The sequence below is a fragment of the Macaca nemestrina genome, chromosome 16, assembly GCF_043159975.1.
Source record: "Macaca nemestrina isolate mMacNem1 chromosome 16, mMacNem.hap1, whole genome shotgun sequence".
Classification (NCBI taxonomy): domain Eukaryota; kingdom Metazoa; phylum Chordata; class Mammalia; order Primates; family Cercopithecidae; genus Macaca; species Macaca nemestrina.
The window spans coordinates 10380119-10403614 of NC_092140.1; the positions used below are offsets into that span (position 1 = coordinate 10380119).

Below are 23496 nucleotides of genomic sequence, written 5' to 3' on the forward strand. Positions count from 1 at the left end.
AGTGGCCTTTTATTTTCCACCTCATCAATTATATTTTCCCAATATTTATCACTTTTGATCATTATTAATTATTGAAGCACCTTTAAATTTAATCTGATACAAAAATGTCCTAGACCAGGTACCAGGTAGAGCAGGCTGGGATCTCACATAAGAATATATGGTAGAAAGAATTAGAATTTTATTTCATAGAGAGTAAGCCCCAAGTATTTTCTTTCTTTATAACCTCCAGTGTCATGCAGTACAGTCAACTCACAGCACATGCCTGTGGGAAAGATGAGTGAGTCAATGAATCAATTAGCAGGATTCAAACAGCAACAGCTGACATTTATAATCCCTCTTCTAAGCACACAGAATAATCGTGTTGCCTTGTTGAAGACTTTAGAGTTGCCTGGCTGGGGAATCTTTAGTTTGAGAGAGAGCCTGGGGACTCACACTCATCATGGAGTAGCCTGAACTGCATCTTGAGATTTGCCAGTGTTTCCTGAGTAATCTGAGCATTGCTCCAGCAGTGTGAAGTTATGTCAGGGACATAAAAAGCCAAGGTCTCCAGTAGACCCTGGGGAGAATGAAGACAAGAACATCACACCATTTAAATGATTAAAGCAAGAAATTCAATAGTGAAAAGTGATATGGCATTGCATTTTCCCTTTAAAAGGATGAATTCTGTTTACTTTGACCAAGAGCAGGCTTAATTTAAAAACAGGGTGGTGATCCAGTTTATACCAAAATACCAATATATTCAAATAATAAAGTAAATTAGCCCTTCTGATAAAAATAAGATCTTATCAAAATGCTAACCACTGTGGCATATCTACAAAGAGAATATTGCATAAGTTCAAAATTGTCCAATTCCATGGAGAAAGCTTTTATCTAGTTTCTTAAACACTTGTAGCTTCCTTAACTCCACAGTTTATCCCATCTGTAGTTTCCAAATCCCTATGTGTTCATTTTCTTTTCCACTTGAGAACCGAATAATTAAGATACATATGTACATGATATCTAGATAGACACATAAATATCCATAGATAAAATAATAAAAATCCTAATATCTAGCTAGCTAAAGAGTATTGTTCCCAGTACACATTTCAGTTATCTTAAATGTTTGCTTTTTTTTGTGGGTTTATTCTTTGGGTGGGAGTGCCTTGGTTTTTGTTTTTATTTTTAACAAAGACAAAAGAGAAAGAGTAGAGAAAAGATAATTGCACATTCTAAGTGTTTTATCAGAGTCTGAGAGTAGAGGCTGTGTTATGATTCCTGGTGGAAATCTGTTTTCATCACAAATCACCTCACAGTATGATGCAATTTATCATGATTGTCATCCTAGACTCAAGGGGGAGCAGAAATAGAATTCCAGCAGCTCTGTGCATAAGGACCTATGTACTCAAATGCATGGTTAAACCTCAGTGAAATCGTTGCCATCATTGGGTGCCAGCCACCGGCTACTGACAGTAGTTTTTCCCAACTGCCCAACTTTTAAGAGGCTGGTTTAAATTCACATCAATCAATAAATATTTAGGGCAAAAATCACTCAAGTGCATAAACATACCACCCCAAACTCAGCAACACAATACTATATGCATTTCCAATTCTTTATGTAGACAGGACATTTTACAGTTAGTTCTTCCTTTTTTCTTTTTTAACTGCATTTTAATGCCCCAGGTTTGTTTAAACTTCTGTCAGAATGTTGACTCAGACCGAGATTTTATTTTTAATTCAGGAAAGAAGAGGATATAATGTCTTTAAAAGAAGAAGGAAATTCGGTGAGTCTTCTGCAATTAGCACCATAGAAGTCAGTTAAGATGCCTTCTGGAAATTTCCAATAGATAGGGGTAAGTTAGAATGACAGCAGGCAGCAAATGAAAACAGCACTTGGCAATTTGGGAATCGTTTTTTGTGACAAACTATCTGGTAGGCAACAATTTTGGCTTTCTCTAAACTTGTATAACTTGCTGTTATTTTGGCTGATTTTGATCATTAACACAATTGCACATAGAGAACTGTCAGTAAAATTAACTTCGGGCTGAATTCACGCCTACTTTCCCACCTCATTCTACTTAAGTACTTTCAGAAATCCCATGCTTTCTTCTAGAAACTTTGAAGCAAAAAGAGCTAGAAAGGAAGGTGGCCAGACTGCTACACCTCCCCTCCTTCCCATCATTATAGATCAAGCACTTAAAGTGAAGTTTAGACCTCAAGTCTATCTCTCCAATTCATGCTTTCCTATAGACTGGATTTTTTAGTTCAAGTTTATCTGGCTAAAATATAAGTATATATTCATATCACTAAATAGAAAGACAATGGTCCACAAATGTGCTCCACTTTGTTTCCTACCTTTAAAATGTTGTATCATTATCCAGTTGCTCAATTCATAGCCTAGGTCTTCTCTTCCTTTTCTTTTTCTATGGTAACACTTAACTAATCACTTTTTTTTTTGTTTGTTTCAAATTTTCCTTTTCCCGTATCTCTTGCATCTGCCCATCTTTTCCATGTGCCAACAACATCCAGTTCAGACCTCAGTCATTCCCTACCTGTTTATTGCAATCGCTGTGAAGAAACTGTCTTCCTCGAGCCACCCTTACACATTAATTCTATGATGCAGCTAGTCATCTTTCCAACATGAAAATCTCTTCATGTCACTTTTACAAAGACTCCGCATAAAAATCCAAATGACATGGGATAGTTAACAAACCCTCATGACTTGTCCCCAGCAAACCTCTCCAGCCTCATTTGTCACTTCCTTAACTAACCTTGAGCCCCAGTATTCGGCTACTCACTGGTGCCCAGAGCAGCCATGATTTCTTTACCCTTTTGTCATTTTCCCTGTGCTTGGAGCTTCACTCCTTCCCCTGCTTCAGTTCTTCCTTGGTTTCTTGTAGAAGTCAGTTCTTGCAGAAAACCTGTGACAGTAGAAAACTTGTGACTGTATCTCCAGCAGGGTACTGTGAATCCTGTGTACTCCTTAAATAATTTCTTGCAAAAGGGGCTTACTTTTATATTCCATCTCCCTCTATCTTAAAAGCTCCTTAAGAGCAGGAATTCTTTTTAATCATCATTTATTACTGAATCCTGAGTATATAATGTAACACCAGGGCCATAGAAATTTCATGCTTTATAAATATTGTTCAAAGAATGAAAGAAGAGATGGCAGAGGAAGATGTCTTAGAAATCAATATTACAGTTGTGTTGCTGTTGCTGTTGCTCCAGTGAGGTCTTGGGGAAATTATTCACCCCGATTGGATAGCTTTAGCTCTTTCATCTTTGGAGTGAATATTTAGTGAGGACAACCCGCTTCTTAACTGAATGATATTGAGGTGGTAACAAGAATTCCATCCACATTTTTACTTTCCAGTGTTTGGGGCAAATTCAGTCATTTTGTAATCATAAGTAGAAATTTAGTAACTTGTTTTCTAATCAAAACTAGAAATCCATATAAATGCAAACAGTGAATGCTCTACCAAAATTACATACAAGTCAGCATTGAAAATAAGAAGTGGTTTTTTACACCCTAGGCGCTTAGAAAAAGATGGTTCTTATTTTTTAAATGGATTATGTTCTGCAATAAAGCATATGTTTTATATTTTCCTAGGCTACAAACATATGTCACAATGTACACTGTCTATTTGTACTATAAGTAGTTTGCTTTAAAAAATAAAAACATTGATTTTTAAGCTTTCTCTCCAAATCTCTATTTGGTTCTCGGGTTTTTTGCTTTACTTCTGTGAAGAGAGAGTTCATGCCACTTTGATACTTTCTAATTTTCTTCCTGCGCTTCTGAAAGACAACTATGTGTCTCCTTTTGTAAAGGTATTCATTATGAAATTATAACATGGTATAGGTTGAGACATGACAGGCTATTTTACCGACTATGGGGAGTCAGTAATAGACCTCTTTATTATCCTAGCAGTCAAAGCCCGGCTTTAAAATGTCAAGTGTCTCTGCAATGCCTAATTCCAATTTACTGGGGAAGAGGAAGGAAAGATTAGAAAGAGATTAAATGTATGGGTATTTAGTACCATGAAAAATTGAATTTATTAGAATTAAAATTATTATAAAAAAAGACCAAACCATGGTAGTCCTTGGAATGCCACCTTCTCATTTTGAACTTCTTGAGATGGAACATGAATTAGTGACTATCTAAGAAATCAGAAATAAGATATCCTGGGCCTTAGAAATTTTTGGTTTTTATATCTATAAAAAAAAGGACACATCCCAAGTTGTACTTACATTCTTAATCAAACATGTTTTTAAAAATATACAAACATAATTAGAAGGTGAGTAGGTAAATTGGATGCCTAGTAATCAACATTTAGTTATAATTTATGATGTCTTAATTAGTTTCCTTATAATTTAATTGATGAAAATTATTTACATGTACAAATAGCCACTGACTGTGAAAGCTAGTGGAGCCAAGATCCCACTTACATTATTTTCCCAACCAATAAACAAACAAACAAACAAACAAACGCTTTTAGCAACCAAATTATTTTTGTAGTCTATTGTTTAGACATCTGTTCTGTTTACTATTACAGTGTGAGAATGCTGTACTAGGGAATTGAAAAACTGTTATTGTGAACAGTGGAGTTTCCCCCCCTCAGTACTACTGACATGTGGGATGAGAAGATGCTTTGCCTTGGGCAGCTGTCCTGTGCATTGTAAGAGGCTGAGCAGCATCTCGGCCCTGCTTCTGCCTACTGGACACCAGAAGCACGCCCCTCCCAGTAACAACATCCAAAACCGTTTCCAGGCATTGCCCCCAGTTGGGCCACCGCTCTAATCTCTTAGTGTTCTAAGTCGGGAACGTGCCATTTGTCATTATTTAAAGCACTCAGTGATAGTACAGCACTTAGTTAAAAAAAAAAAAAAAAAAGGGAAAGGTATGCCTATAATGTTGTGCTAGATGGTCCAAGAGAAATAGGAACCCAAAGTGTAGAAAGCAGCAGGCCTGGGGTTGACCTAACAAATCTTCTCAGTCTCTACAGGCTCTTAGCCAGCCCCTTCACTTTTTTTTTTTTTTTTTTTTTTTTTGAGAAGGAGTCTCTGTTGCCCAGGCTGGAATGCAGTGGCACTATCTCGGCTCACTGCAACCTCCACCTTCCGGGTTCAAGCGATTCTCCTGCCTCAGCCTCCTGAGTAGCTGGGACTACAGGTGCATGCCACCATGCCCTGCTATTGTTTGTATTTTTAGGAGAGATGGGGTTTCACCATACTGGCCAAGCTGTTCTCGAACTCCTGACCTTGTGATCCTCCTGCCTCGGCCTCCCAAAGTGCTGGGATTACAGGCGTGAGCCACCGTGCCTGGCCACCCTTCACATTTTTATCCCTCAATTTTCTACCGTAAAAATGAATAATACTAATAATTCTCTCATAAGGTTGGGGTCCCAATCAAGGGAGCAAAAACATGAGAAGGACCAATGAACTACACAGATGGACGAGCCTGGAGGGCGTCATGCTAAGTAAAATAGGACAGGCACAGACACACAAATGCCGCATAGTCTTACTCATATGTGCAACCTAAAAAGTCAAACTCACGGAAGCAGAGAACAGACTGGTGGTTACCAGGGCTGGTGGACTGAGGGTCAGGGGAAGATATTGATCAAAGGGCAAAAAATTCAGTTAGATAGGAAGAATATGTTCAACAGATCTATTGTACAATATGGTGACTGTAGTTAACAACAATGTGTTTTATAATTTAAAATTGCAAAGATAATAGATTTTAAGTGTTTTCACCATACACACAAAAATGAGTATGCAATTTAATGCAAATGTTTATTCGCTTAACTATTCCACAATGTATTCATGTAGCAAAACATGTTGTACATTATACACATATACTTTTATATGACAGTTAAAAACTGGCCAAGATAATAAATAATAATCTCAGCCAAAAAAAAGGCCAGCAAAGATACTAGCACATAATGAGTATTCAAAAATTTGTTTTATTATTAACAAAACATGATTCAAAAAGTAGTTCAAAAATATTTTTTGCTACGCTGTTTGCAGAGAGAATTTCTCTTTTTATCATGGATCAAATGATTTTAGATAAATGGAGTCAAATTCTCCCACATAGCCCTTATAATTTCAGGAATTTATAATTAGTGTAACACTTCTTCTTAGCCTTAGTTATTAAGAAGTAGTGTAAGCTAATGGTTAAGAACACGAATTTTAGTATCAGACAGATCTAGGCAAATAACCCTTCCTCCACTGTGATTTTCTACGCCTCACTCAGGCATCAAACCAAACAAATCATAAAGCTGTAGTTTTGTTTTTGAATTTACTTTCTACTGATATGGGCTTGGAGGTAGTTCTAAGACAAAAAAAAAGTACTGATGCTTCAGAAACATTGAATTAATGGTGTTGCTTGGAAGTTAAGAAACAATAGAAAAGGAAAATAAAAGAAAAAATGTGTTAGCAGAGTAAGGAGAAGGGAAGGAAATGTACATTTAGTGCCCACTACACACCAGGGACTACAGCAGCTTCTTCAGCAAGGACGATCTACTTAATCCTCACCATGATACACTGTTAGCTTCATTTTACAGAAGAGCATCAGAGGGGTGTTGTAACTTACTTGATGGCACACAGTAAGTAAATAACGGAATGAGAACCAGCACAGAAGTCACTCTGACTCCAGAACAGCTGTTTTTATATAAGACCACGGGCTGCCCGGGTACACCCCAGTCCTGACAGTTACAGAACTGTTCTTTACGTCCAGCTCTTGCTGACACTACACAGAGAGAATACTGAATTTTAGCAGGTAAGAAAAAGCAATAGTTATCTTCACAAATGTTACCATCTCAAAGGAAGTAGCTGTATCGTTATGATTATTTCATCAGTTGGCTTGGGATACTAGCCTGTTTATGGAGATTAAATTCAATTTTAAAAAGGTTTCGGTGGGAGGCCGAGGCAGGTGGATCACGAGGTCAGGAGATCGAGGTCAGGAGATCGAGGCCATCCTGGTTAACACAGTGAAACCCTGTCTCTCCTGAAAACACAAAAAATTACCCAGGTGTGGTGGTACCAGGCGCCTGTAGTCCCAGCTACTTGGGAGGCTGAGGCAGGAGAATGGCGTGAACCAGGGAGGCAGAGCTTGCAGTGAGCTGAGATTACAAAAATTAAAAAGGAGAATGCAAGTTTCTAAAATCCAAAACATTTCTATAAATGAAAGAGTCAAGCTGTCAAAGTACCAAAGTGATGAATTTTTTGTGTGGTTGGGGTAAACTCCTTAATGTTAATACAGTTTTGTTGTATTATAGAAAAATGTGTGACACCATTATCTTATACAAAAGATCTGCCCATTTTATAGACACAGCAGTTCCCCTTATCCCCAGTTTTGCTTTTGAAACTTTCATTTACTCGAGATTAACTAATTGCAATCTGAAAATATTAAATGGAAATTTTCAGAAATAAACAATTCATACGTTTTAAACTGCCTGCTGTTCTATGTAGTGTGATGAAATCTCACACTGTCCAGTCCCTTTATGCCTGGAGCACGAATCCTCCCCTCTTCCAGAGGGTTCCCACTGTGGATGTTCCCTGCCCACAAGTCACTTAGCTGTCTCAGTTACCGGATTGACTGTCCAACGTCTCCATGCTTGAGGTCACGTCATCCTTATTTTACTTAATAATGGCCCCAAAGTGAAAGAACAGTATTAATTTTTTAAATTTTCCTGAATTCACAATCCAGGAAAAAGATATTAATGTACTCAGAGAATTTGTTCAAAATGCCATTTGCAATCCCTAGTCCTATTCTCTGAACATAGTATTGCATAGGTGCTTAGGGTACTTTTGAAATGAGCCATGTCACCAAAAGAAAAGTGACATTTGCTTTGTTATATTAAAACAACTTCAGAAGCATGCAGCAGCTCCTGAATTTCTTGGGATGGAATGGAGCAAGTTTTAATATTAGCTCACACATATATTTGCACTTCATGAAATTTATTACATAGCCTCGACTAATAAAAAAGTTAAAAAAAATTAGAACCAACTGAGGCTTTGTAACTCGGCTAAAAGCATGTCATTATAAGTGGTTTGTAGAATGAAATGCTTTTAGACTGATGCCCTTTAATGTTCATATTTGTTTCATAAATTTGTCACCCAAATCCCTTGGTGAAATTTCCCTAATGTACACCGAACAAATAAAAATGATTCAAGATGTAAGTAACAAAATCTTCTCATTAAGAGGATGTCACTAACTGACCAAGAATATGTCACTTCATCAGCTCTGAAATCTTTAACAGATCAGTAAAATAAATCATACCAAGTGCATGAACTAAGAGCGTGGTTTCTTAAAAAATGCATCAAGTGAATTTTATTTTCATCTACTCAGATGGGCAATGAGCACTCAATGGGAGTAAAGATTGTTTTGGAAGGTGCAGATAAATTTCAATAACAATATCTAGGTGACTGCAGTGTTGCTGGCTGTAGCTTATCCTAAGTATCTGCTCTTATTTTTTTTACAAACTAAAGATCATGTTTGGGATGAAAAGTTTTACAAAACACACCCAAGATTTATTTTATGTGAATGAATGAATAAGTGTATAAATAGGGATTTTTGTTTCATGCAGTATTTTAGAAACTTGACACTAGTTTGTCTGAATTTCTTCCCATCTAGAAGTGAATCTATGCTCCCACTCTTTGAACCTGGAGTCTGAGACTGTTTGGACATGGAGTACAGCAGAAGTGAGGCTGCGTTGGATTTTGTACCCAGATCTTAAGACACCCAGATCTTAAGACGCTCTTGAACAGAACGACCAGCACGTTGGTGGCTTTTCAAGGTATGTTTCAGGTTACCTCACTTTGCTAGATTACTCAGCTTCTGTCACACACAGTCTTTATTATTATTATATTTTAAGTTCTAGGGTACATGTGCACAACGTGCAGGTTACATATGTTTCCGTGTGCCATGTTGGTGTGCTGCACCCATTAACTCATCATTTACATTAGGTATATCTCCTAATGCTATCCCTCCCCAGGTGTGTGATGTTCCCCACCCCGAGAATTGAACAATTCTCATTGTTCAATTCCCAACTATGAGTGAGAACATGCAGTGTTTGGTTTTCTGTCCTTGTGATAGTTTGCTGAGAATGATGGTTTCCAGCTTCATCCATGTCCCTACAAAGGACATGAACTCATCCATTTATATGGCTGCATAGTATTCCATGGTGTATATGTGCCACATTTTCTTAATCCAGTCTATCATTGATGGACATTTGGGTTGATTCCAAGTCTTTGCTATTGTGAATAGTGCCACAATAAACATACATGTGCATGTGTCTTTATAGCAGCAGGATTTATAATCCTTTGGGTATATACCCAGTAATGGGATGGCTGGGTCAAATGGTATATCTAGTTCTAGATTCTTGAGGAATGGCCATACTATCCTCCATAATGGTTGAATTTTTAAAGCAGGAAAGGGAACACAAACATATTTTGGAACTCTCTCTCTCTCCCAATTCTAATATACATGTCTATATGTTAAATATATATACATATGAATTAATTATAAAATCAAGTATTTGTTTCAGGTTCAGAATCAAGGTTTTTAGGTTCTACAATGGGACCATGGATATTTACATGGGCAGAAGAGATGACAAAGGTAATAAATTCCCTCACTGTTAGACACAACGCTGTAAGCACTGCCTTTCTCTTGAAAATAAGGAAGTCTTGGATACAGGCCCACATGTGGAGAACCCAAAAACCAGCACCAACTTGCAGCCATGTGAAGGAGTCATCCTGGCTGTGGATCCTTGATCCATGTGAGCTGCCTGCGCTTGCCAACGTCCTGTGGAATGCATGTGAGCTGTCCCCACTAAGAGGTGACAAAGATGCAGATTCAGGAGCAGCATAAATTAATGCTGTTATTTTAAACATGAGTCTTGCAATAGTTTGTTGTACAATGGTAGATTAAGAAGAATATTTGTAAAACCGACAGATACACTAAGCAGTTATTTTCAAGAGAAAGACAATGCTTACAGTTTTGTGGTCAAGAACAAAGAAAATTATTACCTTCATCATGTATTCTACTCATGTAAATATCCATAGTCCCATGGTGGAACCTGAAAACCCTGATTCTGAAGCCAAAACACAATACATGATTTGATTTATATATAAATATATGCACACACACATATACACATATATATGCACAATACTATACTACATGTATACTATATGTGTAATTAATGTGTATGCATATACATTAGAATTGAAAGCAAGATCTCAAAATATTATTTTCTGCCTAAAAAGTAAATGTAGAATGTATATGGCATAAACTAGGTAACCTAGGCAAGTGAGGTAACCTGAAACACACTATGAAAAGTCACTAACTTACGTAGGTGTCTACAAGAATCCTCCCAGTCCCTGGTTCTAGCAAATTGACTGTCTGAGGTTTTGAGCAGAGACTAGAAAAATATATGGACTTCCCAAAAATAAGAGTTCTCAATACTAACATGTAGGAAGTTAAAAAAAAAAAAAATCTCTAGCTCTGCCTCAGAACAATTAAATTAACATCTCTGGTGGGGTGGATTAATATCACTATTAAAACAAAGCTAAACAGAACAAGAAGGGCCTAATAATTATAATATGGAAAAATCTAATAAATATTAGTCTAGAATTTCTAAAATATTAAGTTTGTTCTTCTATTTTCCAAAAAAGTGAAAGCAGGGGAGGAGTAGAAAGTGCTAATTTTCCTTCCTTCTCTCTCACTTTTCTCTAAGCCTAAATGATTCCCTGTCTTAGGGTAAACAGTTGAGCAAATGGAAAAAAAGTAAAATGAAGAAAAGTAGTAAATGCTAAAGGAAAAAACAGTGGCATCTACTAATAGGTATATATGTTTTTAAACCTGTAAATTCATCTAATGTTAAAGAATTTAAAATAAAGTACCCTGACACAACCAGAAGTTATTTTTTACTTCCCATCAGATTAGGAACATTTAAAGGAATGGGTAATATCTAGTCTTGGTGAGGGAATGGGGAAATAGAAACTCAAACATAAGAGACTGAAACATAAAGTTGTGAAACATTCATGATGGTGATTTAGCAGCAAGTATCAAACGTAAAATCCACATTCTGTGAACTCTGCAGTTCTGCTTCTCAAAGCTCTGGCCTGTGAAAGCACCGGCACATGCACACATAATACTCACTTTTGCATTATATCTAAACTCTAAAAACTGGAAGAACTCAAATATCAGCCAATACCACAAGAACCAATCAACTGTGGTGTATTTCTTCTGTGGAATATTATATAGCCATTGTTAAGAATGAGATATAAGTGTATACACCTTCTATATACACACAAAAATTAAAAATTAAGAAGCCTTAAAATAGAATGAGATAGATTCATAGGTAATGACAAACCCTCATCTCCAAAACATAGAATTAGCACAAATAATACATCTAAACCAATACATACTATCTATTGTACTTACTATAAATAAAACATAGGCACGTGCCTTTGTGTGGGATACATACCTTTATGTACACATACATATATGTAGATGTAAATGTATATAAAATTGATTAGGAGAGCCACTCAAAATAATACAAAGTGGTTACCTCTGCATAAGGGAGAGAGATTTCAGAGAGGGATGTGAGACAAAGTGGAGAGAGGATTAAGGAGGATTGTTTATGTACTGCTGGAGTGATTTATTGTAAGATTTCTTCTCAATGAAAAGTAAAAGTCTTCAACACCAGGCTGTTGACAAAGGCTCTGTACCTGCTCATCCTCACTGGGTCTAAGAAATTTTGCCTTTGATCTTCTCAGTTTTCACAGCTAACAGTTACCTTGCCCATTCCCCTCGCTTGGGATTTAATCAATCGACAGTGTTTGTGCACAGTTCCCATGTCCCGGCTTCCTCTTGGGTTTCTAGGATTATACAAATTTGACACAATTGTGACCCATTTCTCTACTGCTTTTCTAAAAATAATCAAGTTTTGTTTCATCAATTTCCTAATTTTCACTACTTTCTTATTAATGTAATTTAGTTATCACTGCCTGCACTGAGAAAGTGGTCGAATAATTCGACACAAAGTGTTTAGAATTTCAAGCTATTTACACCAGTGTTTCTATCTACCAACAGTGCATATTGTCACAGTGACATTTCCATTGTTATAATTGCTAGTCAGTAAGAGATGGAAACATTGCGTCCTCCAAGATGACTTTGCCATGTGTGTAAGTCTACTTCATTTGTATTCGATGTTCTGAAAATTGTGTAGAAAACACGACTTATAGAGAACTCTGCACTGAAATTAGCTTTGGAAGCATTGTATTCCATAAATGTGCATCATCTCGGAAGCATTTATTGAGCACCTTCTACAGGAATAAATATGTTCTAATCATTCTGATAAAGATTATGAGCAAAAAAGTGAAATCCCTGACATCAAACAAGTTTGAATTCACTGAAAGACACTGATTACTCACATCTAAGAGGCAACTCTTTAGAGACATTTAATTGTTACTTTGAAAAGATTCACTGGACTCTTATTATGGGTTGGGTATGACTCTGAGTCCTGAAATAAATCAGGGAATAAAACAGGAAAGAAATACCTCCCTTCCTTCATGAAGCTCTTATTGTCCTGGGGGAGGCAGGCAATGAGAAACAACTAGATGATAATAATATGTAGATGATACAAGAGAAGAAAATCAGTACTATAAAAATAGGGGGAAAGAGTTGATGATTGGGAGTACAGGCAAGAGAGGGAGAAGCAGTAGGCATGGGTTACAGTTTCAGAGTGGTGAGGGTCACCCTCAGCAGGAAGGAGGAGTTCTGGAACTACCTGAAGGAGTGGAGTTAGCCATGCAAATGTCACAAAAGAGATTCCAGGCTAAGGGAACAGATGAGGCAATGTCCAAGGGCAGCTGTGTTCCTGGAGTGTTTGATGAACATGATGAAGGCCAGTGTTTTGAATTGCAGGGGTAAATTGAGATTACAGATGATGAAGTAGGTAGAAAGCAGAGGTGAGGCCACATCATGTAGGTCTTTGCAAGCCCCTGAAAAACTGAATGTTTTTATTCTGAGGGGGGAGAAAATCGTTTGAGCACTGGAGGGACACTGCTGAACAAGGTACTTAAAGGGATCACTGTGGATATTGTGTTAACAACAGAACATCAAGGAACAAGAGTAAAACTATGAATTCCAGTTACTCAGTTGCAGAAATATTCCAGAAAAATAAGTGATTCTGTTTGGGCCAGGGTGGAAGTGGTCCAGATTCTGGACATATTTTGCAGATAGATTTGACAAGATTCCCTGGGGATTGAACAAGGGGTGTGAGAGAAAGGAATCAAGGATATTGACCAGAAAAATTGGAAAGATGAAGTCGCCATTAACACAGATAAGAAGAACCAGGGGTGGAAGTGGTATAATAGGGAAGATGAAGAGTTCAATTTTGACTTGCTGAGTTTGTGCTTGCCGATTTGGTACTCAAGTGGAGAATATATAAGAAGGGCATGACGTACAAGGCTGGAATTCAGAACTGACTCTGGGTTTTTGATATGTTTGGGAATCCTTATCATGCAGATGGTATCACAGGAAATAATAATGAATAAAACCCTCAAGGAAGTAAGGATAGCTGTATTAGTTCATTCTTGTACTGCTATAAATACCTGAGACTGAGTGATGTATAAGAGAAGAGGTTTAATTGGCTCATGGTCCTGCAAGCTGTACAGGAAGCATAGTGGCTTCTGCCTCTGGGGAGGCCTTGGGAAACTTACAACCGTGGGAGAAGGTGAAGGGGAAGCAGGCACATCTTACGTGGCTGGAGCAGGAGGGAGAGAGAGCGCAGGGGGAGGTGACACACACTTTTAAAACAACCAGATCTCATGATCACTCACTCTCATGAGAATAGCACCAAGGGACAGTTGCTAATCCACTCACAAGTACTCCTCCCCTATGATCCAATCACCTCCCATCAGGTCCCACCTCCAAATTGTGAATACAATTTGACATGAGATTTGGGTGAGGACACAGATCCAAACCGCCTCAATAGCTATGGAAGAGAAAGATGATTTAGCATAAGCCCTGGGTACTCTAATATTGAAAAGCCAGGAAGAAGAGAAGGAACAAACAATAGACTGAGAAGCAGCAACAAGTAGAAAAGTCAAAAGAACAGGGAACCCGGAAACCAAGCAAAGTAAGTTTTTCAGAGGGGGAAAGTGATGAACAGCTATATATTCTGTCACTTGGCTGAGTAACATAAAGACTGAAAAGTTCCTATTGCATGTAGCCACGATGAGGCCAATTGGTGCCTTCAGCAAGAGCAGTTTTGGTGTTATGGTGAAGGCATATGCCTGGCTGGAGTGAATGTCAGAGATGATGGGAAGAGTGTAAAGTACTTTTTCAGGAAGGTTTGCTAACCTGAGAGACAGAGATCTGAGGAGCTAAAGGCAAAGGGGATTAGGATGAAGGGACTGGTGTTTTTAAGATATATTTCTATGCTAATGAGAATGGTCCAGGAAAGTGGAAAAGAATGATGCCAATTGGAGAAGGTAGATGCCCTGGAGCAGCCTCTTCCACAGGCCAGGGCAGGTGGGCACTCATGCACAGTGGAGGAATTGATTCTGGATAAGAGTAGGGGCAGCTTAGCCATTAACAGAAAAGAAAGCATACAGGAGGTACCACAGCTGGAAGGGGGACTCAAGACATGATGGGGTCTGCAGACATTCTCTTGATTACTTCATTTGTCTCAGTATGGTAGAAATCAAGGTCATCAGTTCAGAGTAATGGTGAGAGAGAAGGTAGGAGAGGTTTAAAAAAAAGGAGGCAAGAAAGCATAGTCTAGGTTGGAAGAAAGATACATCCATGAACTAGGGAAATAGAAGAAGGTTGTCAGGCAGTATTGATAGCTCACTTGGGGTTCCTGGTTAAGGATTTAAAGTGAGACTATCAGGAGGATGTGTGTTTTACTTTGGCCACATTGAACTGCATAAGAGAAAGCACAGGTTAAAAACAGAGTCAGTTTTAACTAAGGTGGTAGCTAAGCCAAGAGAGCACACAGAACAGGAGGAGAAAGTTGAGGACAAGAGCCACAAATTAACAGGCAAAACAGATACATAAGGATAAATAACCTCATACACACACATGACTCAGAAGCATTTGTGCAACAAGTTGTTCAAATTAAACTCGAATAGTAATAATCCACCTTCAAAGTGATTATTTTCACTACCAGTATACTCGGTCTCTCAAAGTTCTGTGCCTCAAAACCATATGAAGTCTCCCCTTTGCCATTCTCTTCACAGCCTATGGCACAATCTTTCCACCTTAGGCAAAGGTGACAAATCTTCATCTTTTGAACATTGATTTTCATGTTAGAAATACTGGAAGTCCTTTTAAACCAAATCTAGTGAATTAAGTGAGTGATAAAGCCCTGTAATTCTATTTGGGGTTCCAAACCAGGTGTGATCCCAAAGTAATGAGTCTTATTTCCTTGAATGACTCATAAACTGGCTCTGAAGAAAATTCCAAAAGAAGAGTTACACAATTTGGAATTAGGGACAACTTAACTGAGAAAGTGCTTCTAGAAAGAATGTTTTAAGTTGGGCTTATGAAGGGATGGAAAGATAACAGATTGGAAGATATGAGGAATGACCTGAATAGGTAGTGCTTACATTTCTACAGGCATTTTAACTGTAAACTTCTGATTTTATTTGTATGTATCACCATTTATCCTTAAAACAAATGAGTAAAGCAGGTAGCATACATTCACTGCATTATAAAGAACATGGAACACTCTATCCTGTCAATACTTCTAATTTGTAAATGAGGAATCCAAAGTCTTCAGAGTTTTAGAAACTTGTTCAAAATCGCAGAAGTAGTGAGAAAACAAAACCACTAAAAGATAGGTCTCCTGCTCCTAACTAGAAGTAACTCAGAATACTCTCTCTCAAACTGGCATGGTCCTCAAAATTTTGCAGAGGAAATGAGAAGAAGAGTTCTGTTTCTTAATTTCCTGCTGCCACTTGTGATAATGTACACAGAGAGAGAGGCAGGTGAAATATTTTCCTCCATGAAGGCTCTAGATCAATGATTCTCAACTAGGAATAATTTTGGCCCCAAAGAGACATATGGAGACACAACTCTGGGAGTACCGGAAAGGGTTGCTCCTGACATCCGGTTTGCAGAGGCCAGTGATTTGCTACACATTCTACAATGCATAGGGCAGCACCTTAATAAGGAATTATTTGTCCCCAAATGTCAGTAGTGCTGAAGCTGAGATGGATATAGTTGAGAACATGAAGATATCTCATAAACATATGGTTCTTATATTTCACATATTAGAAACTAGGAAACATTCATGGAAACGAGCCCTAGGGTTCTGGGTTTCAACAGGTATTTGAACAGGAATACATTTGTAAATTTGTCACTGAGCATGCAAACTACCATTCATAAGTAGCCCATTATGTGTAATTATTTTCCAAGGAATCAATTTCAACTTTGGAAATTAGGTTTCCTAGGTATAACCGTATTCTTCTTTAGACCCTAAGACAGCTGGCCCAAGGTGTGAAAAAATGCTGATGAAAGATGGTATTGGTGGAGTCATCTACAGCAGACTGTGGTGAGAAAGGATAAAGGTAGGCAGACCAACTGGGAGAAAAAGTAGGTCTTCACTAAAAGTCTAAAGAGGTTTACCAAGAAGAAAGTCACATTTGACAAAGTCAGGAGGCCCAATAAAGTGTGACTGAGTCAAGCATCTATTGGAGAGATCAAACAACATATACAATGAAATCTTAAACTTAGTGAATATAAGATTACGTACGTTACTGGGCAGGCTTCTACATTGAAATTAGGCATGTTTTTCATCAAATTGTTCCTCTATGGATGCTAAAGAATATTTTAGAGAGGAACTTAATATAATGTGGATATAAATGACTTCCAAAAGAATAATTATGGATACTGACATTTATTATTTTCAGATTTTATTTTCTATTAATTAGGAAATAAGGTTTTGTCCCTTTCTAGGTGTACGGTAGTTAAGTTTCAGTTTATGAATCCTTATTACTATTGCTGTCTTTGGCTCTATATTTCATAAATAGAATGTATTTATGTATGAAACCAGCAGCAAGAGAATTTGCTTCACAAAGCCATATTTCAGAACTCACCAGATTGTGTGGCTGTTGAAAATCGATTTTCCCTCACCTCCTGGTATGAACATGCAGTTTTTATTTTCCAAGGGGAAACACCTGCAATCAATTGATGAACTGCTGTTTGTGGATCCAACTGTCACTGGGACCATGCAGTGGCAAAAGTCTCATTAACATGATAGGAATGTGCCCACAAACGTATCACTGAGATGCAGGCTGTGAACGCATATATTATTGTCTTTGCAGATGCTACTTTTTTTTCAAAAAGCCTAACTTTTAGAACTAGATGTTCTGACTCTTTGGAAATAAATGCCTCAATTTGATCATATGTTAATGGCTAAGACACACTGTTATTTTCCTTCTTTGTCAGCTAACAGTAATTTTCCAATTTCTTCTCCCCAAAGAAAGAACAGAAAAAATTCACAGAATCTTACAAAAGGTATTGAGTCTGAGAGTCTACTCAGTTTAGGTACCGCGTTTGATAGTATTCTGCACTGTCACTAAGATGGTTTCTTTAAAAAAAAATGAGAGAAAAGTTTTCATCTTATAACGTTATGACTCTTTGTATAAGTGTACACAATTGCTGTTTTCTTTTTTTTTTTTTTAATTTATTTATTATTATTATACTTTAAGTTGTAGGGTACATGTGCATAACGTGCAGGTTTGTTACATATGTATACTTGTGCCTTGTTGGTGTGCTGCACCCATCAACTCGTCATTTACATCAGGTATAACTCCCAATGCAATCCCTCCCCCCTCCCCCCTCCCCCCTCCCCCGTCCCCATGATACGCCCCGGTGTGTGATGTTCCCCTTCCTGAGTCTGAGTGATCTCATTGTTCAGTTCCCACCTATGAGTGAGAACATGTGGTGTTTGGTTTTGTGTTCTTGTGATAGTTTGCTAAGAATGATGGTTTCCAGCTGCATCCATGTCCCTACAAAGGACACAAACTCATCCTTTTTGATGGCTGCATAGTATTCCATGGTGTATATGTGCCACATTTTCTTAATCCAATCTGTCATTGATGGACATTTGGGTTGATTCCAAGTCTTTGCTATTGTGAATAGTGCCGCAATAAACATACGTGTGCATGTGTCTTTATAGCAGCATAATTTATAATCCTTTGGGTATATACCCAGTAATGGGATGGCTGGGTCATATGGTACATCTAGTTCTAGATCCTTGAGGAATCGCCATACTGTTTTCCATAATGGTTGAACTAGTTTACAATCCCACCAACAGTGTAAAAGTGTTCCTATTTCTCCACATCCTCTCCAGCACCTGTTGTTTCCTGACTTTTTAATGATCGCCATTCTAACTGGTGTGAGATGGTATCTCATTGTGGTTTTGATTTGCATTTCTCTGATGGCCAGTGATGATGAGCATTTTTTCATGTGTCTGTTGGCTGTATGAATGTCTTCTTTTGAGAAATGTCTGTTCATATCCTTTGCCCACTTTTTGATGGGGTTGTTTGTTTTTTTCTTGTAAATTTGTTTGAGTTCTTTGTAGGTTCTGGATATTAGCCCTTTGTCAGATGAGTAGATTGCAAAAATTTTCTCCCATTCTGTAGGTTGCCTGTTCACTCTGATGGTAGTTTCTTTTGCTGTGCAGAAGCTCTTTAGTTTAATGAGATCCCATTTGTCAATTTTGGCTTTTGCTGCCGTTGCTTTTGGTGTTTTAGACATGAAGTCTTTGCCCATGCCTATGTCCTGAATGGTACTACCTAGGTTTTCCTCTAGGATTTTTATGGTATTAGGTCTAACATTTAAGTCTCTAATCCATCTTGAATTAATTTTCGTATAAGGAGTAAGGAAAGGATCCAGTTTCAGCTTTCTACTTACGGCTAGCCAATTTTCCCAGCACCATTTATTAAATAGGGAATCCTTTCCCCATTTCTTGTTTCTCTCAGGTTTGTCAAACATCAGATGGCTGTAGATGTGTGGTATTATTTCTGAGGACTCTGTTCTGTTCCATTGGTCTATATCTCTGTTTTGGTACCAGTACCATGCTGTTTTGGTTACTGTAGCTTTGTAGTATAGTTTGAAGTCAGGTAGCGTGATGCCTCCAGCTTTGTTCTTTTGACTTAGGATTGTCTTGGAGATGCGGGCTCTTTTTTGGTTCCATATGAACTTTAAAGCAGTTTTTTCCAATTCTGTGAAGAAACTCGTTGGTAGCTTGATGGGGATGGCATTGAATCTATAAATAACCTTGGGCAGTATGGCCATTTTCACGATATTGATTCTTCCTATCCATGAGCATGGTATGTTCTTCCATTTGTTTGTGTCCTCTTTGATTTCACTGAGCAGTGGTTTGTAGTTCTCCTTGAAGAGGTCCTTTACATCCCTTGTAAGTTGGATTCCTAGGTATTTTATTCTCTTTGAAGCAATTGTGAATGGAAGTTCATTCCTGATTTGGCTCTCTGTCTGTTACTGGTGTATAAGAATGCTTGTGATTTTTGCACATTAATTTTGTATCCTGAGACTTTGCTGAAGTTGCTTATCAGCTTAAGGAGATTTTGGGCTGAGACAATGGGGTTTTCTAAATATACAATCATGTCATCTGCAAACAGGGACAATTTGACTTCTTCTTTTCCTAACTGAATACCCTTGATTTCTTTCTCTTGCCTAATTGCCCTAGCCAGAACTTCCAACACTATGTTGAATAGGAGTGGTGAGAGAGGGCATCCCTGTCTTGTGCCAGTTTTCAAAGGGAATTTTTCCAGTTTTTGCCCATTCAGTATGATATTGGCTGTGGGTTTGTCATAGATAGCTCTTATTATTTTGAGGTACGTTCCATCAATACCGAATTTATTGAGCGTTTTTAGCATGAAGGGCTGTTGAATTTTGTCAAAAGCCTTTTCTGCATCTATTGAGATAATCATGTGGTTCTTGTCTTTGGTTCTGTTTATATGCTGGATTATGTTTATTGATTTGCGAATGTTGAACCAGCCTTGCATCCCAGGGATGAAGCCCACTTGATCATGGTGGATAAGCTTTTTGATGTGTTGCTGAACCCGGTTTGCCAGTATTTTATTGAGGATTTTTGCATCGATGTTCATCAGGGATATTGGTCTAAAATTCTCTTTTTTTGTTGTGTCCCTGCCAGGCTTTGGTATCAGGATGATGTTGGCCTCATAAAATGAGTTAGGGAGGATTCCCTCTTTTTCTATTGATTGGAATAGTTTCAGAAGGAATGGTACCAACTCCTCCTTGTACCTCTGGTAGAATTCAGCTGTGAATCCATCTGGTCCTGGACTTTTTTTGGTTGGTAGGCTATTAATTATTGCCTCAATTTCAGAGCCTACTATTGGTCTATTCAAGGATTCAACTTCTTCCTGGTTTAGTCTTGGAAGAGTGTAAGTGTCCAGGAAATTATCCATTTCTTCTAGATTTTCCAGTTTATTTGCGTAGAGGTGTTTATAGTATTCTCTGATGGTAGTTTGTATTTCTGTGGGGTCGGTGGTGATATCCCCTTTATCATTTTTAATTGCGTAGATTTGATTCTTCTCTCTTTTCTTCTTTATTAGTCTGGCTAGTGGTCTGTCAATTTTGTTGATCTTTTCAAAAGCTGCATGGTGCAGCTTTATAGTAAAATATTCCCACTTCTTGGGACATCTACATACCATTCTGACACATGAAAGCATAGAATTTTGTGTTCTAAGTGAACTAGAAATAATTCTCTGTTTCACTAATTTTGGAAGAAGACATGGGACCCAAAGATTACACAAATTGCCACAGTTCACTTAATTAGTGACAGTGGTAACTTGAACCTGGGTCCTTTTTTATGCCACATAGGGACTCAAATCCCAGAATAGTTTGTCTTATTCAACGGCAAAGCTGAAGCTTCAGTTGATTAGACACCAAAAATTCCCTAACCTGGTCAATTTGGGAAATTATGTAACTTCGCATACATCTACTTCATACATATTAAGTGTCCAATAACCTTTGAATGAACTGAAGTTTTTTACGATCTTTAAAGAATTTTTCAATGAATGTTTATTAAGCACTTCCATTTCCCTGATATTTTGCTTCACCCTCAGTATACTATGGTAAAAGCAGCAGCACTTCTACCCTTGAGAAATTTGAAGACTACTACAGAAAACACAAAATTGTGTAAACGCAAAATAATAAGATAGATGTTAAAGGAGAAGGATGTGATAGGCATAGTGACCACAGACAGGACAGATGTTCAGTTTCATCTAGAGGGGTTGGAGATGCCTTCACAGGTGAAACAATGATGTTAATGTATTTGAATGACTTTTCTAATAAATGTGGAGACTTTTTTCCAGTATACCACATTGTGTCAAGGTATGTTATGCAGATTCCCTTAGAGTTAGGTTCCAAATACAAGATAAGAATAATGCTTTAATAGGGCAATGTGAATTTTTTTCTCTTTATTGTATAAATAAACAAAAATGTAAAAGAAATGAAAATGAAAATGTTTCCCTCTTTCCCATTCTCCACGTTCCTGGTAGTATTTACAGAAAAAGTCTTTCCTGCTGTCTAAGAAAAACTCACTCATTATAATTCTAGAAAATTGGACCATCAAGCACTATTATGAAAGAACATATGGGGAAGACGCAGGAAAAAGGAAGGCGGTACCTCTGGGGTACTCTGGGATGATGAACTGTGGGGATGAGGGAACGTGGAGCAGGAGTTGGGGATAAATCTGAGAAATGTGCTTTAAAAGGAAGAGTAGTCCCCATGAGACCAATCCAGGACCACCAGTCACAACACACGCAGCCCACAGGAGCTGAATCTTACCATTCCTCCTACGAGCTTTCCCACCATAGCTCCCAGGGACCAGGGAACTCTCACTATTCCTTGTTTTCTCAGCAAGTGAAGACTCGCCTTTGCCTTTGTGGGCTTCCAGCATCTCATCCACAATTTACCACTAGAAGTGACGCCAGTCCAGGCCCCAAGACTTTTCTCTAAGACAGTATGACTTTCTGGTGTGGATGGTTCTGCTCTCCCACTTGAGCATCATGTACCACAAGTACCTAAGATACTGTAAACCCAAGCGAGCAGGGTGCCTTCTGTGGAGACACCATTTTTCCACACTTACACGTTCACCAAATAGAGGAAGATTGGAGGCTAGATTGAAACAGCTTGAGATGCCCTGGGGCAAGCTGGTGGTCTAAGAGTTATGGGAGAAAAACTGTATTCTCTGTTGGCTGGGAAAATGAAAAGGGCTTTGATGCCTCACTGAGCCCCTCCTTTCCTTCCCCTTCTAGTAAGTGGGCTTCTCAAACCTCAGACGTGAGAGTGCATACATTTAGTATGTAAAACCCTGAAACTGTCATTAGGTTGAAACTCCTCTTCCTTTCCACTCTTGCCCATGAAAATGCTTTTTCAACATGTCAGGTTCACGGCTACTGAGCAATTCATGGCATAATACAATGCATGCCCTCTTGACATTTAAAAATGTGATTTCTGAATCTTTGAAAGTGAATTGTCTAAGACCCAAATGCTGCTCTAAAAGGGAATCACTAACTTGGAAACATTTGCTACCTTGGCAGTCACTCCTTGACCTGGCTGAGTAGTCCCTTCATTGCGAGATTAGCTCCCGGGAGAGGAGTTAGAACAGTGCTGCGTTTCTACAGTGACCTAGAATCTAAGAAAAAAGTCTGGGACCCAGAATCTAAGAAAGGATCTGGAATCTGGAATCTGGAATCTAAGATCTGGGTGCAAAAGGAAGAAAGCAAGTAGCTCCCATAACTCAAGAAAACTTGCAAGAGCAACTACGGCGCTTCTTTACTATAAGCTCAATTAAAATCTTTATGGGAAGGTGCTAGGAACTCAGCTTCATGTGTTCATTCTAAGGAAATGCTTTCTGAAATGCTGGCTTCGGAGCCAAAACTGTATGGATTCAGAGTAACTCTGGCAAGTTTTCAGAATTTCTACATTTTAATCTAATTGTTTGTAAGAGGGAAATATTAATGCCTCAGGATAGCTGTGAAGAAAATTTTGTTTTTAAACATCCTTGCAACAATATGGAAGAACCTGGAGAATGTTATGCTAGGAGAAATGAACCAGACACAGAAAAATAAACACTTTATGATCTCACTTATACGTGAAATCGAAACTAGTCAAACTCATAGAAGCAAAGAGTACAATGGAGGACGCTAGGGATGAAGCAGACGGGGAAATGAGGAGGTGATGGTTAAGGGTACAAAGTTTCAATTACGCAAGATACATAAGCTTGAGAGATCTGCTAGCCAGCATAGCTCCTATAACTCAAAATAATATAGTGTATACTTAAAATTGCTGAGACTAGATGTTATGTTAAATGTTCTTGCCATAAAGAAAAATACATTTTTATATATTTACTGTTATTTATGTGTATTTTTCATGTCTATGTATGTGTGCATATATGTCTGTGTAGATATGTGAATATGTACCTATGCATATATGTATTAGCTATGCAT

The 23496-nt window shown here is 38.0% G+C and overlaps 1 long non-coding RNA gene across 3 annotated transcripts in view; it reads right to left on the reverse strand.

Moving 5' to 3' along the window:
* The window catches only part of LOC105485348 (uncharacterized), a 272528-nt gene extending 249372 nt beyond the window's left edge, over window positions 1–23156 (reverse strand). For 2 of the 3 annotated variants that reach the window (XR_011615104.1, XR_989527.2), the window contains exon 1: window positions 22580–23152. This is a non-coding gene — a long non-coding RNA (uncharacterized lncRNA). Of the gene's footprint in view, window positions 1–22579 lie in introns of all 3 variants that reach the window. The other variant, XR_011615103.1, reaches the window with a different exon arrangement.
* Between the last annotated feature and the right edge of the window lie 340 nt (window positions 23157–23496).